The sequence below is a fragment of the Leptonychotes weddellii genome, chromosome 6 (genome assembly GCF_054177405.1).
Source record: "Leptonychotes weddellii isolate Sample4059 chromosome 6, ASM5417740v2, whole genome shotgun sequence".
Lineage (NCBI taxonomy): Eukaryota > Metazoa > Chordata > Mammalia > Carnivora > Phocidae > Leptonychotes > Leptonychotes weddellii.
Window position 1 is genome coordinate 30308309 of NC_138374.1, and position 11778 is coordinate 30320086.

Here is an 11778-nt window from a genome sequence, read left to right on the forward strand (position 1 = left end):
TCAGCGGGAAGCCTGCTTCTCCCTCTCCCACTCCCCCTGCTTGTGTTCCCTGTCTCGCTGTGTCTCTCTCTGTCAAATAAATAAAAAAAATCTTTAAAAAAAAATGCAACTGAGAATTTACCTCCTGATCTAGTAATTCCACTTCTGGTTAGATACCCAGACGAATTGGGAGCAGGGAATCTAACAGAGAATTTGCACAACAGTGTTCATAGCAGCATTGTTCACAATAGCGGAAAGGTGGAAAGAGCCCAAATGTCTACCACCCGATGAATGGATAAACAAAGTGTGCTATATACATATAATGGACTATTATTCATCCTTAAAAAGGAATGAAATTCTGACACATACTGCAACATGGACAAACCTTGAAAACATTTCACTAAGTGAAATAAGCCCAACCTAAAAGGACACAGACTCTATGTTTCCACTTAGATGAGGAGCCTAGAATAGTCAAATGCATAGCGACAGAGATCGAATGAATGGTGGTTGTTGGAAGCCGAGAGGAGGAGGGAAAGGGGTGTTAATGTTTAACGGGTACAGAGTGTCAGCCTGGGATGATGACAGTTCTGCAGGGGGATAGTGGTGATGGTTGTACAGCAATGTAATCTCACTTAGTGCCGCTGAGCTGTGCACTTAAAATGGCTAAACTGGTCAATTTTACATTATTTATGTTTTACCACAATAAAATAAAGTTAAAAAAGAAATGTCAGGGGAAAGCTTTTCTGAGGGTGTGCAACAGACGGCTATGAAACCAGCAGTGTAGATCCAAAGTTGAAGGAAACCCGGGTCTGCATACAAGCTGCGGTGTGCAAGGTATTTTCCCCAGCACTAGCCATGCTCTCCTTTCTTCAGTTCTCCTTCATAATTATAGAGAGATGATAATACATTGAAAAGATCCATAAGAGGAGGAAAAGAGGTAGCATGGTATAGTGTGTTCTGGGCTTCTGAAACGTTTCCATCCAAGTATCCCTAATAGCTAAAAGTGTGAACTTAGAACTGTGAACTTTAATTTCTGGAGACAGAGTTTAAAGCCCTCGTCAGAGATGGGACGTTTCTTTAAAGTCCCCTGTCCCATCTTGGACATGTATGCCAATTTTCCATTCTATTCCCTAATATATTTATGTTTATCTTAATGCCATTTTTCATGTAACTCATTCAACTAATGCTTGAGTGCCTGCAGTGGACCACTTACGGTTCCTAGCAGGGGTAGAGTGGGGTGCGAAACAGACAAGGCTACAGTCCTCTCAAGGGTCAGGTGAGGGATGGTGGAGGAACAAAAGAGGATGCACGCATTACCTAGCATGCAGAACTCATGCTTCGGCTCCGTGCATCTTGCTTAGCTTCTTGTCCCTGCCGGGTTGACTCACTGGCCTGGGAATCAAGAGGCTGGGTTCCGTGCAGTTGTGCGGGTCTGGACACATCCGCTTGGTTCTCTCCATCTCTATTTCTTAAGCTTGGAAGTCACAGAGCTGGATCCCAAGCAGTCACAGCTGGGCGGGGGAGCGTTCCCCCCGCCCCCAACACCCCCGCACCCGGCCTTGATACCACTGGGACTTTCTCCAGCAACTTCTTGCTTTCCTACTCTCATCTGTTCTCTCTCTGGGAAAGGTAACTCCTATAAAAATGATTTATGGCCACTGCCCTGCTGCGCTGCCCCTGGGAAACCTGTATCCTCCTGTGGGAACTTGCTTTCTGCTTACAAATTTCCTGAGAGTGTGGACGGATGCCTGTACTTTAGACTTTGCCCTAGATGATAAAAGTACAGCGCAATCCACTTTAACCCCAAATTTGTTATAATTTGGGATTTGGATTCCACCCAGCTCTCATTATAATACTTGTTCTTTATTAAATGCTCAAAGTATGCCAACCACTATTAAATGCATTTCATTTAATCCTCAGGAGAACTTTATCATACATTTTAGTGTAATGGTTAATAGAAGGGCTCTTGGAGTCTGCTGCTGGGGTACCCTTCTGGCTGCCTTACTTACCAACTGTGTGACTTCGGACAAGTGACTTAGCCTCTCTTTGAGCCTCTATTTTCACATCTATAAAATGGGATAATAACCCAATGGATACAAAAATACAGATTTGAAGGGGTACAGGCATCCCGATGTTTCTGGCAGCATTATCAACAATAATCAGACTGTGGAAAGAGCCTAGGTGTCCATCGACTGATGAATGGGTAAAGAAGGGTGGTACACACACACACACACACACACACACACACACACACACACTGGAATATTACTCAGCCATCAAAAAGAATGAAATCTTGCCATTTGCAGTGACGTAGATGGAGCTAGAGTGTATTATGCTAAGCAAAATAAGTTAGTCAGAGAAAGACAAATATCATGTTTCACTCATATGTGGCATTTAGAACAAAACAGATGAATGTGTGGGAAGGGCAAAAAAAGGAGGGGGGTAGGCAATTCATAAGAGACACTAATGACAGAGAACAAACTGAGGGTTGCTGGAGGGGAGGTAGGTGGAGGATGAGCTAAATGGGTGATGGGTATTAGGATGGCATTTGTTATGATGAGCACCAGGTATTGTCTGTAAGTGATGCATCACTGAATTCTACTCCTGAAACCAATATTACACTGTATGTTAACTAACTAGAATTTAAATAAAAATTGGAAGAAAAAAACTTGCTGATTAAGAATTATAACATGCTTTATTTTAATAGTTGGACTACCTAGTATATGGTTTGCTTCATGAAATATACAAATTTTTAAAAATTTTTATTTGTATTAGACTGCAAGGTGTAATTTTGTGAAACATAATAAATATACAAAAATGTTTAAAAGATAAAATAAATGAAATGGGTTGATAATAGTATCCAGCTGCTGTGAGAATGAAATGAGGTAATACATGTAGAATGACAGATAGTAAGTACTTTAAAAAAAAGTGTGTCTTTTATTATCCCTATTTTACAGATAAGAAAATTGAGGCTCAGAGATGTTAAACAACTTGCCAAAGGCACACTGATAGGAAAGAGCAGAAGTAGGATTGGGACCCAGGACTGTATGGAGTCAAAGTCCACGGTCCCAATGACTTGACTTATCCAGGGGTCTTAATTGCCAGGATTGCTGGTTTCTGAGAGGACCTCATTAGGGCACAGTCCCTTTCACCTTATAGCCTGGCTTGGACCTTGAGGCCATTACTTTGGCTACATTCTATGACTATGTTCTATACCACACTGATGCTCTGTGCTTTGTGTTAGGCTTATGGTGTCTGTCTAGCATCTTAACTTTCTTGGAGTAAAATGTTATGAAACAAAGAAGAAAAGCAATTTTTATAATAATAATAATAATAATAATAATAATAATAATAATAATAATAATAGAAGCCAACCTATTTCCCCATCTGCTGTGAGAACATACATGCTCCAGTGTCCACAACTCTGATCTCTTCCTAACTCACTTCTGTTGTCCAAAGCTGGAGTCTAAGCTAGGACCCACAGGGCAGGGGTGGGGTGAGAGTTCACAAGCAATTTGCAAAGCGAATAGATACCCACCAGCAATGCAGACCTGATTTTAGGTATTTCCTGCATCCTCTGCCTATCCAGGGCACTCTATTATTTTCCCTGCATCCTAGGTGTCTGCTCTATTTCTATTTTCCCATTACTGGATCATCTTCCAACTTTTCATGCTATCAACCAAAAGGGCAAATATTAATTTCTAGTAATATGAGGCCCAAGGAGGGAGAAGACGTAAGCAAAGTGTCAGTAGATAATTCCAATATTAAACCATCAAGCACTTATTTTCCAGACAAACAGGGGTGCACATGTTTGCATGCATGTGCCCGCGTGCGTGTGCGCGCGCACACACACACACACACACACACACACACAAGCAGTTTCCCCTTCAGTAGTGGTGAGGATGGGAAGCACTCAAGAAGTGCCATTTTTATACAGATTCAGGTATATTTGTTTAACCTTTCTACTTGTTCCAGATGTACTTTATGAATTATAGAACTAGGTTTTGAAGTTCTATGCAATATTTAATGTGTGATAAAATTTTTAACAGCATAAAAGGGTATACTATGAATAATAAAATCTTTTCTTTCTTCCCCCAATCCCACTTCTCAGAGGCAATCACTGTAAACAATTTCTGTTTTTAACTCTTCTAGGGGTTGCCGTTAGTCTCTAATGACCAATTTACTGACTTTAGATGATTTCTTTTATCCTTCTTTGGAAGATGGAGAATTTTAGTGCCACTTGGCCACCATCTGCTTTCCCTAGTTCCTGTCATATCATCTTGATCAACCGGTATCTGAACAAGTTGATATCTGGCAAGGTGGGGACATGTTTGACTTCAGGATAGTAATAGTCGTCCTTTGTCAGGTCCTTATTATTGGCAGCCAGGCGATGTGCTAACACTTTATGACCATTTAATTAATCTTCATGCCCGTGCTAGTAAATAGGCCCTACCTGCATTATACAGATAAGGAAATTGAGGTTTGGGCTAGTTATGTAACTTGCTCAGCGTCTGATAGTTACTAACTGGGAACTAGATTTAACCTGTACTTTCTAATACCCACTTTAAATTTTAACTGCCCCAGAACAACAAATGCTCTAAGGCCAGTCTAGTTCTGCCACCAGCGAGTATTTCCTTCATCCTGCACGTTGTCTATGTGTGTGTGTGCACGTGTGCACGTGCATATGTATTCACATTGATACTATGTAGAAATAAAGTGTATGAGGATTATGACAGTGATATATTAATGAACAGGAGAGGGGAAATGGAATGTTATAAGGTTCTTCACATACAGATATGTTTGTTTTTATTTTGTTCAAGAAAGTCAGTTATCTTTTAAAGAGATTAAAAATTAGAAAAATCTTTTAGATATACTCAAATATTTACCATTTCTAGCACTTTTCATTCCTTCATACCAATCTAAGTTTTTATATGATGTAATGTTTTTCTGCAGCCTGAGGAACTTTGAAAAACATTTCTTGTAAAGCAGATATGCTGGTACAGAATTCTGTCTTTGTCTGAAACATGTCTTTATTTCTCTTTTGTGTTTAAGGGAAGTACAATTATAGGTTGACAGTTTTTCCTTTCAACCCTTTAAAGATCTTGGTCCATTTTCTTCTTTCTTCAAGAATTGAATATTCCCCTGTTTTCTCTGGCAACTTTTTGTCATTGATTTTCATCAATATGCATTGATGTAATTTGTAGTTTTCTCTGTCTTCATCTTGTTTGAGGATCATTGAGTTTCTTGGCTCTCTGGGTTAATATGTTTCACTAAATATAGAAAATTAATAGCCATTATTTCCTCAAATATTTTCTCTTTTGCTCCACCCTACTACCCTAATTTTTGAGACTCTAATTATATAAACATTAGACTGTTTAATTTTGTTTCATAGATCACTGAAGCTATTCATTTTTTAATCCTCTTTTTTTCTCTGTGATTTGGTTTGGATAGTTTCTGCTTCCTGTCTTCAAGTTTGCTTGTCTTTTTCTGTAGTGTTTAAATTTATGTCAGGCCCATCTAATTAATTTTTCATTTCAGGTATTATATCTTTCAACTCCAGAAGTTCCATTTGGATCTTTTTGATAGTTTCCATTTCTTGCCTCAATGTGTTTATGTTTTCCTTTAAGTAATATTTACAATAATAGTTTCAAAGTCCTTATCTGCTAATTCCATCATCTCTGTCATTTCTGGGTCTCCATATTGACTAACTTTTCTCCTCATTAGAGATTACATTTTCCTACTTCTTTGCAGATCTAGTGGTTTTTGTTTGTTTGTTTGTTTGTTTTTATTGGGTGATAGAGTCTAGATTATGTTGTCTTCCTTCAAGAACTGTTGAGCTTTGTTCTGGCCTGCAGTTAATTTACTTGTGGATCAGCTTGATACTTTCAAAGCTTGACTTTATGCTCCTCTAGAATGGATTTCTGGTAGTTTAACTCTATAGCTAGATTATTTTTATTCATAAGACTTGGGCTTTCTGGCATCTCTAATGAATGTTCTAGATGTTTAATGAGATCTCTCCACTGTGGTTGATCAGAATGGAAAGGTCTCCTAAAACTTTGTGAGCTTCACAGCTGGTCAGCTCATAGCTCTCTGGACATTGTTTTTTCCCCCAATATTCTTATCCCCCTAGACTGTGTGCAGATTTCTAGAGTTTTTTTTCTCTGTATAGTATCCACTTCTCACACATTTTCTGGGCAAATTACAGCAATCTTAATCTCACCAAACTAAAATCTCTGCCTCCTCAACTGAGCAAGGCTGTTCTGCTTCAGGTTCCTCCTCTCTGTGCCAGAATCTAAGTGCCTTTAAGCCTAAAGCTGAGGAAATTTGAACTTACCTCATTTGTTCCCTTTCTTTTAGAGTTTATAGTCTTGTATAGCCTGTTGTTCAGTGTCTAAAATAGATGTGTTTCATCTTTTGTCCATGTTTATCTATATTTCACTGATGGCAAGGGGGCTAGGATAATACCAGTCACTCCATCACAGCCTGAGTAGAAGTGGTTTATTCTCAGAGTTTTCATCTAATGAAGTGAAGTTTCCTTCGGTGAGAGTTGTGCTGAATGCTCAGAAACTGAGATGGTTTTATCAAACAGCAAGACCACTTTGGGTTTTGATCCCACGCAGGTATGTAGTTATCAGCAACCACTTGAGTCCTCAGCTAATAATAAGCGTGGGTCTTCAGGTCTGAAACCCACTGACTTCTTCCTTTTACTCTCTTTTTCTTATTAGTTGATTACTGTAGGTTCAATTACTTGCTTAAGGCTATATACTCCTCCTCCACTTGTAGGCATTATTCTTTAATGTTATTTGTTATCATGTAGTATCATGTATCAGAATTATTTATGTTCCTCTCTCTTCAATATTCTATTGAAGTCTAGCCATCATACAGAAAAATGCACAAATAATAAGTGTACAGTTTAATGAATGATGACAAATTTAATGGGCTCATGAAAAGAACACCCAGATCAAGAAATAGAACACAACCAGTTCTGCAAAAGTCCTCCTTGTGCCTCTTCCCCATCACTACACTGCCTCCAAAGGTAACTACTCTCCAGACTTCTAAAACTGATGCATTAGAGGGGCGCCTGGGTGGCTCAGTCGTTAAGTGTCTGCCTTCAGCTCAGGTCATGATCCCAGGGTCCTGGGATCGAGCCCCACATCGGGCTCCCTGCTCGGCGGGAAGCCTGCTTCTCCCTCTCCCATTCCCCCTTCTTGTGTTCCCTCTCTCGCTGTGTCTCTCTCTGTCAAATAAATAAATAAAATCTTAAAAAAAAAAAAAACTGATGCATTAGATTTGTTTGTTTATAAACTTCATATAATTGGAATTCTACATTTGCCCTTGTTTTCATTCAATATCATATTTGTGAAATTCATCCTTGTTACTATATATAGTTTTAGTTGATTTATTCTCTTTACTAAATGATATTTTATAAATATATCATGCATCACTATCAATGTGGACTATTATGAAGGGCACTGCCACATTTAGAACTATAGTATCTCTTGCCAATTTAACATTTCCATTGGAAAGATTACTGGAACTGAGTTATACTCTGTATATATTGAACTTTAAAACTCAAATTCATAGTAATTCACAAACATTTATCAACTGTGTACTATATTCCAGGTACCAGACTAGACACCAACACTGGGGCCTTTGAGGATTTTATAGTCTAGTGAGAAGGGATAGACATAAAAGTATATAATCACAATATATAGTAGTAATATGTTAACAAGAGCCATAGCTATGACTTTGTTAAAATTACTTCAAATGATTTACTTTTTTAAACATTCATTTTGCATAAAAGGTATCTGCCTATATTAAGGGATCAATCTTCTGGAATTCCCAGAGGTGCCTCTACAGATAATTCAGACAGATTTAGAAAGATTAAAGAGAGTCATTCTTTTCAAAGAGTATCTGTTCAGTCAGTTGAGAAATCCTATTATGCATCAAAGAAATGCCAATGTTATTCCCACAGGCTTTCCTTCCTCTGTGTTCCCCTTAAATGACCTTGGACCTTTTCTTTTCTCACTTATGGCCTCTCTCAACCAGCTCATCCATTCCCTGGGCTTGAACTACTGCTTGTATCTGTCCATGGCCACCCCCCACTCCCCCATCTTTAACTCTACTCCAGTTTCTCTCTGAATATTTAACTACTCTGGTTTTTTGGTTTTTTTCCCTGAAAAAAAGAGTTCTACATCTTGGTGATCACATTTATTGAAAGGGTTGGAAAAAAATTAAAATCCCTTTAGCTTAAGAATTTTTTAGTTACCCGCAAATCAACTCATTTCAGGAGTGGAAGAATCCTTGGTCATTTCTTAATATCAAAATTTATGCAGGTTTCTCTTTTGAATGTCTTCTACATTTAAAGAGGCAATCATGGGGCGCCTGGGTGGCTCAGTCATTGGGCGTCTGCCTTCGGCTTGGGTCGTGATCCCGGGGCCCTGGGATCGAGCCCCACATCGGGCTCCCTGCTCCGTGGGGGGCTTGCTTCTCCCTCTCCCACTCCCCCTGCTTGTGTTCCCTCTCTCGCTGTGTCTCTGTCAAATAAATAAAATATTAAAAAAAAATAAATAAAGAGGCAATCATACAAAAGCTCCTATATTCCATACATGATAAATTCTTTGTTTCAGCCAACTCTTAATGGAGGGGCAACTAGTACAACACCATCTCCCCGGACAAAAAGCATTGGAATATTCCGTTTTGTTGATTTATATATCTCTTCGTATGTTTCCTCATCAATTTCTATAGTAGTCACAGTTTCTTCCATATCTCCCAATATCATATGCAAATGCTGATCATAAGCATGTAATCTGCCTCAAAGCTCTCTGTCATTTCTCATTTTCACATAAATTCGCTCATCCAGGCTGAGCCTGATGAGATCCAGGGGCTCTTCTACAGTGTTGGTAGTTTGTTGCTGGTCCATGTCATCCACCATGTTTCAAACCCTGCATCCTTTCCCCAACTACTCTGGTTTTTAACTGCCTTTCAGGTACCTCCACTGGCACATCAATTCAACAGGTCCCTGAGTACTGACTCCTGTCTTCACAGTCCTCGCTTTCCTCTCTCTCCTATTCCAGTGGAACCACTAACACTCAACCAGGCAGGGAGCCATTTTAATTTCTTTCTCCCCCTTCCCCCTCCACTTGAAGTCAATCAGTAAAGTTTGTTAGTTCTATCTTGAATCTATCCACTCTCTTTATTTCCATGGCCACTATTATGATTTAAGCTCTTACTATTTCTTTCTGGGTTATTGCCATCACTCCCTTCTAGATCTTTTGGACTTCAATCTTATTCTTCATATTCTTTTATTTTCCAAACTATGAATTATTTTCCAAATCTTATTATTTCCTAGCTTAAAAATCTTGGTGTTACTCCATTACTCATAGGAGAGCTTCCCAAACCTTGTGCCCCAATTGTGTGTTACAGTGGATTAAGAATGCCAAGGGTGACAACCAAAGTTGGGCCAGGTGTGTTGTCAGTCACAAGAAGCCTCAACTTTTTACCTCAGTGTGCCATATGTGTTTTCATTTTCCATATATGGCATGAATGGAAAGATTAGAAAGGGCTGGCTACAGATTTAGGTCTAAACTTCCAATACTTGTTGACTTCTCTAGTCCCCTCTCCAGCACTCATCACCTTACACCTTATTATCTAGTGATTGACATTTCTTTGTCAATCCTATCTAGTGACTGACAATTCCTTGCCACATGCCAAGCTGTCTCATGCCTATATCACTGCATAGAGCACAAGCTCTTCCATCAACCTTCAGTGAATCTCTCCCTTTCACAAGCTGGCAAGCTTTTATACATCTTTTAAAATGTAATTCAACCTTTGCTGTCTTCGGGAGCCTTCTCTGAGTTTCCAGGATGGAATTGGCCATTCTGGCCTTTGTGTTTCCACTATAGCTCATAATCTACCTCCATCATGGCATCATCACACAGAAGAGCATCTTTTGGTTAACATGTTTATCTCCCTTGCTAGTCTGCAAGCTGCTTGAAGCTTTTCCTCTTTCTTTCCCCAGTACCTGACACAAAGGAGGCTTAAAAAAAGATTAGGTGAACTAAATGCAATATAATAGTTTATATCAGTCAGGATGGGGTATGTTATGTTGTTGTAACAAATGACAGTCTAGTAAAAGTTTATTTCTCAGTCATGCTATTATCATTCAGATTGATGGATGTTCCCTATCAACTCGAGTTCACTCTGGAGAATTATACATGCCCTTCATACACACACACACACATTCATTTTAAAACATTGTGATATAACACACATTATATAAAATGTACCATTTTAACCAATGTGTATAATTCCATGGCATTAAGTGTATATTTACAATGTTTTGGAACCATCACTACGATCTAGCTTCATAACATTTTTATCACCCAAATGGAAATCCCACACCCATTAGTCACATTCCCTACCCCTACCCCTCACCCCCAACCACTGGCAATTACTAATCTGCTTTCTTTCTTTGCCTATTCTGGATATTTCATATAATTGGAATCATAAAATTTGTGGCTTTTTGCATACGGTTTCTTTCAGTTAGCATAATGTTTTCAGGCTTCATCCATGTTGTAGCCTGTAATAGTACTTCATTCCTATTTTTGGCTGTATAATATCCCATTATGTGGGTGTGCCACATTTTGTTTATCAATTGATGGACATTTGGGTTGTTTCCACCTTTGACAGTTTTGAATACAGCTGCTGTGAACATTCATGTACAAGTTTGGTTTAAACACCTGTTTTCAGGGTGCCTGGGTGATTCAGTCAGTTAAGTGTCTGACTTCAGCTCAGGTCATGACCTCAGGGTTGTGGGATCAAGCCCCATGTCTGCTTCCACGCTCAGCAGGGAGTCTGCTTGTCCTTCTCCCTCTCCCTCTGCCCCTCCCCTTGCTCATACTCTGTCTCTCTCTCTCTCAAATGGATAAATAAAATCTTTTAAAAAAATAAACACCTGTTTTCAATTCTTTTGAGTATATAGCTAGGAGCAGAGTTGCTGGGTCATATGGTAATTCTACGTTCAATTTATTGGGAAAGCACCAAACTGTTTTCCACAACAGCTACGCCATTTTTATGTTTCTTCCAGCAATATATGAGGGTTCCAATTTTTCCACATTTTTGTCAAAACTTGTAAATTTCCATTATTATTGCCTTACATGCTCTTAATACATTCACATCACTCTGTTCATATTTTACTGGATAAAGCAGGTCACATGATCATGCCTAGCTTCAAGGTGGGTGAGAGGCACAGTCCTACCATGTGCCAGAAACAGGAGTGCAGGGACATTTGTGAGCAGCCCTAATGACTATCACACAGTTAATATCAAGAGAGATGAGAGATTAGATCAAAATAAACCCATCCTCTCTCTGAGAGTTCATATGCACAAACCAGGCCATTATCTCTTGCTTAAATATTATAAAGTTTCCAGGAGGAAAACGATCAAAGACTCACTGTATAGATGTGAGCTAAAAGAAGAGGAGGGGGGAATAAAGGCCAGAAGGAAAGAAGAACAGAAATAAAAAACTTCTAAAGTAGAATACCTTATTTTGTTAATGAATTATAAATACAATTTTGGAAAACATACAAAAGCATGTCACTCTGAAAAAAAATTCGATCTCTTCTTTTTAGTACAAAGTACAGTGTAGCCAAATACCACTCAAATTCTGGTAATTAAACTTTCAGCCTGAAGTTGGTTTGCCTCTCAATGGCTTCTCACAAGTAAATGCTGCAGTACATTTTGTGAAATAGAATAGCCAAAGAATCATTTTCTGATGAGCTACAAACCAATCTGAAAA

The 11778-nt window shown here is 38.9% G+C and overlaps 1 pseudogene; it reads right to left on the bottom strand.

Moving 5' to 3' along the window:
- Positions 1 to 8556: 8556 nt before the first annotated feature.
- Positions 8557 to 8929, bottom strand: LOC102725718 (U6 snRNA-associated Sm-like protein LSm3 pseudogene; annotated as a pseudogene).
- Positions 8930 to 11778: the final 2849 nt, after the last annotated feature.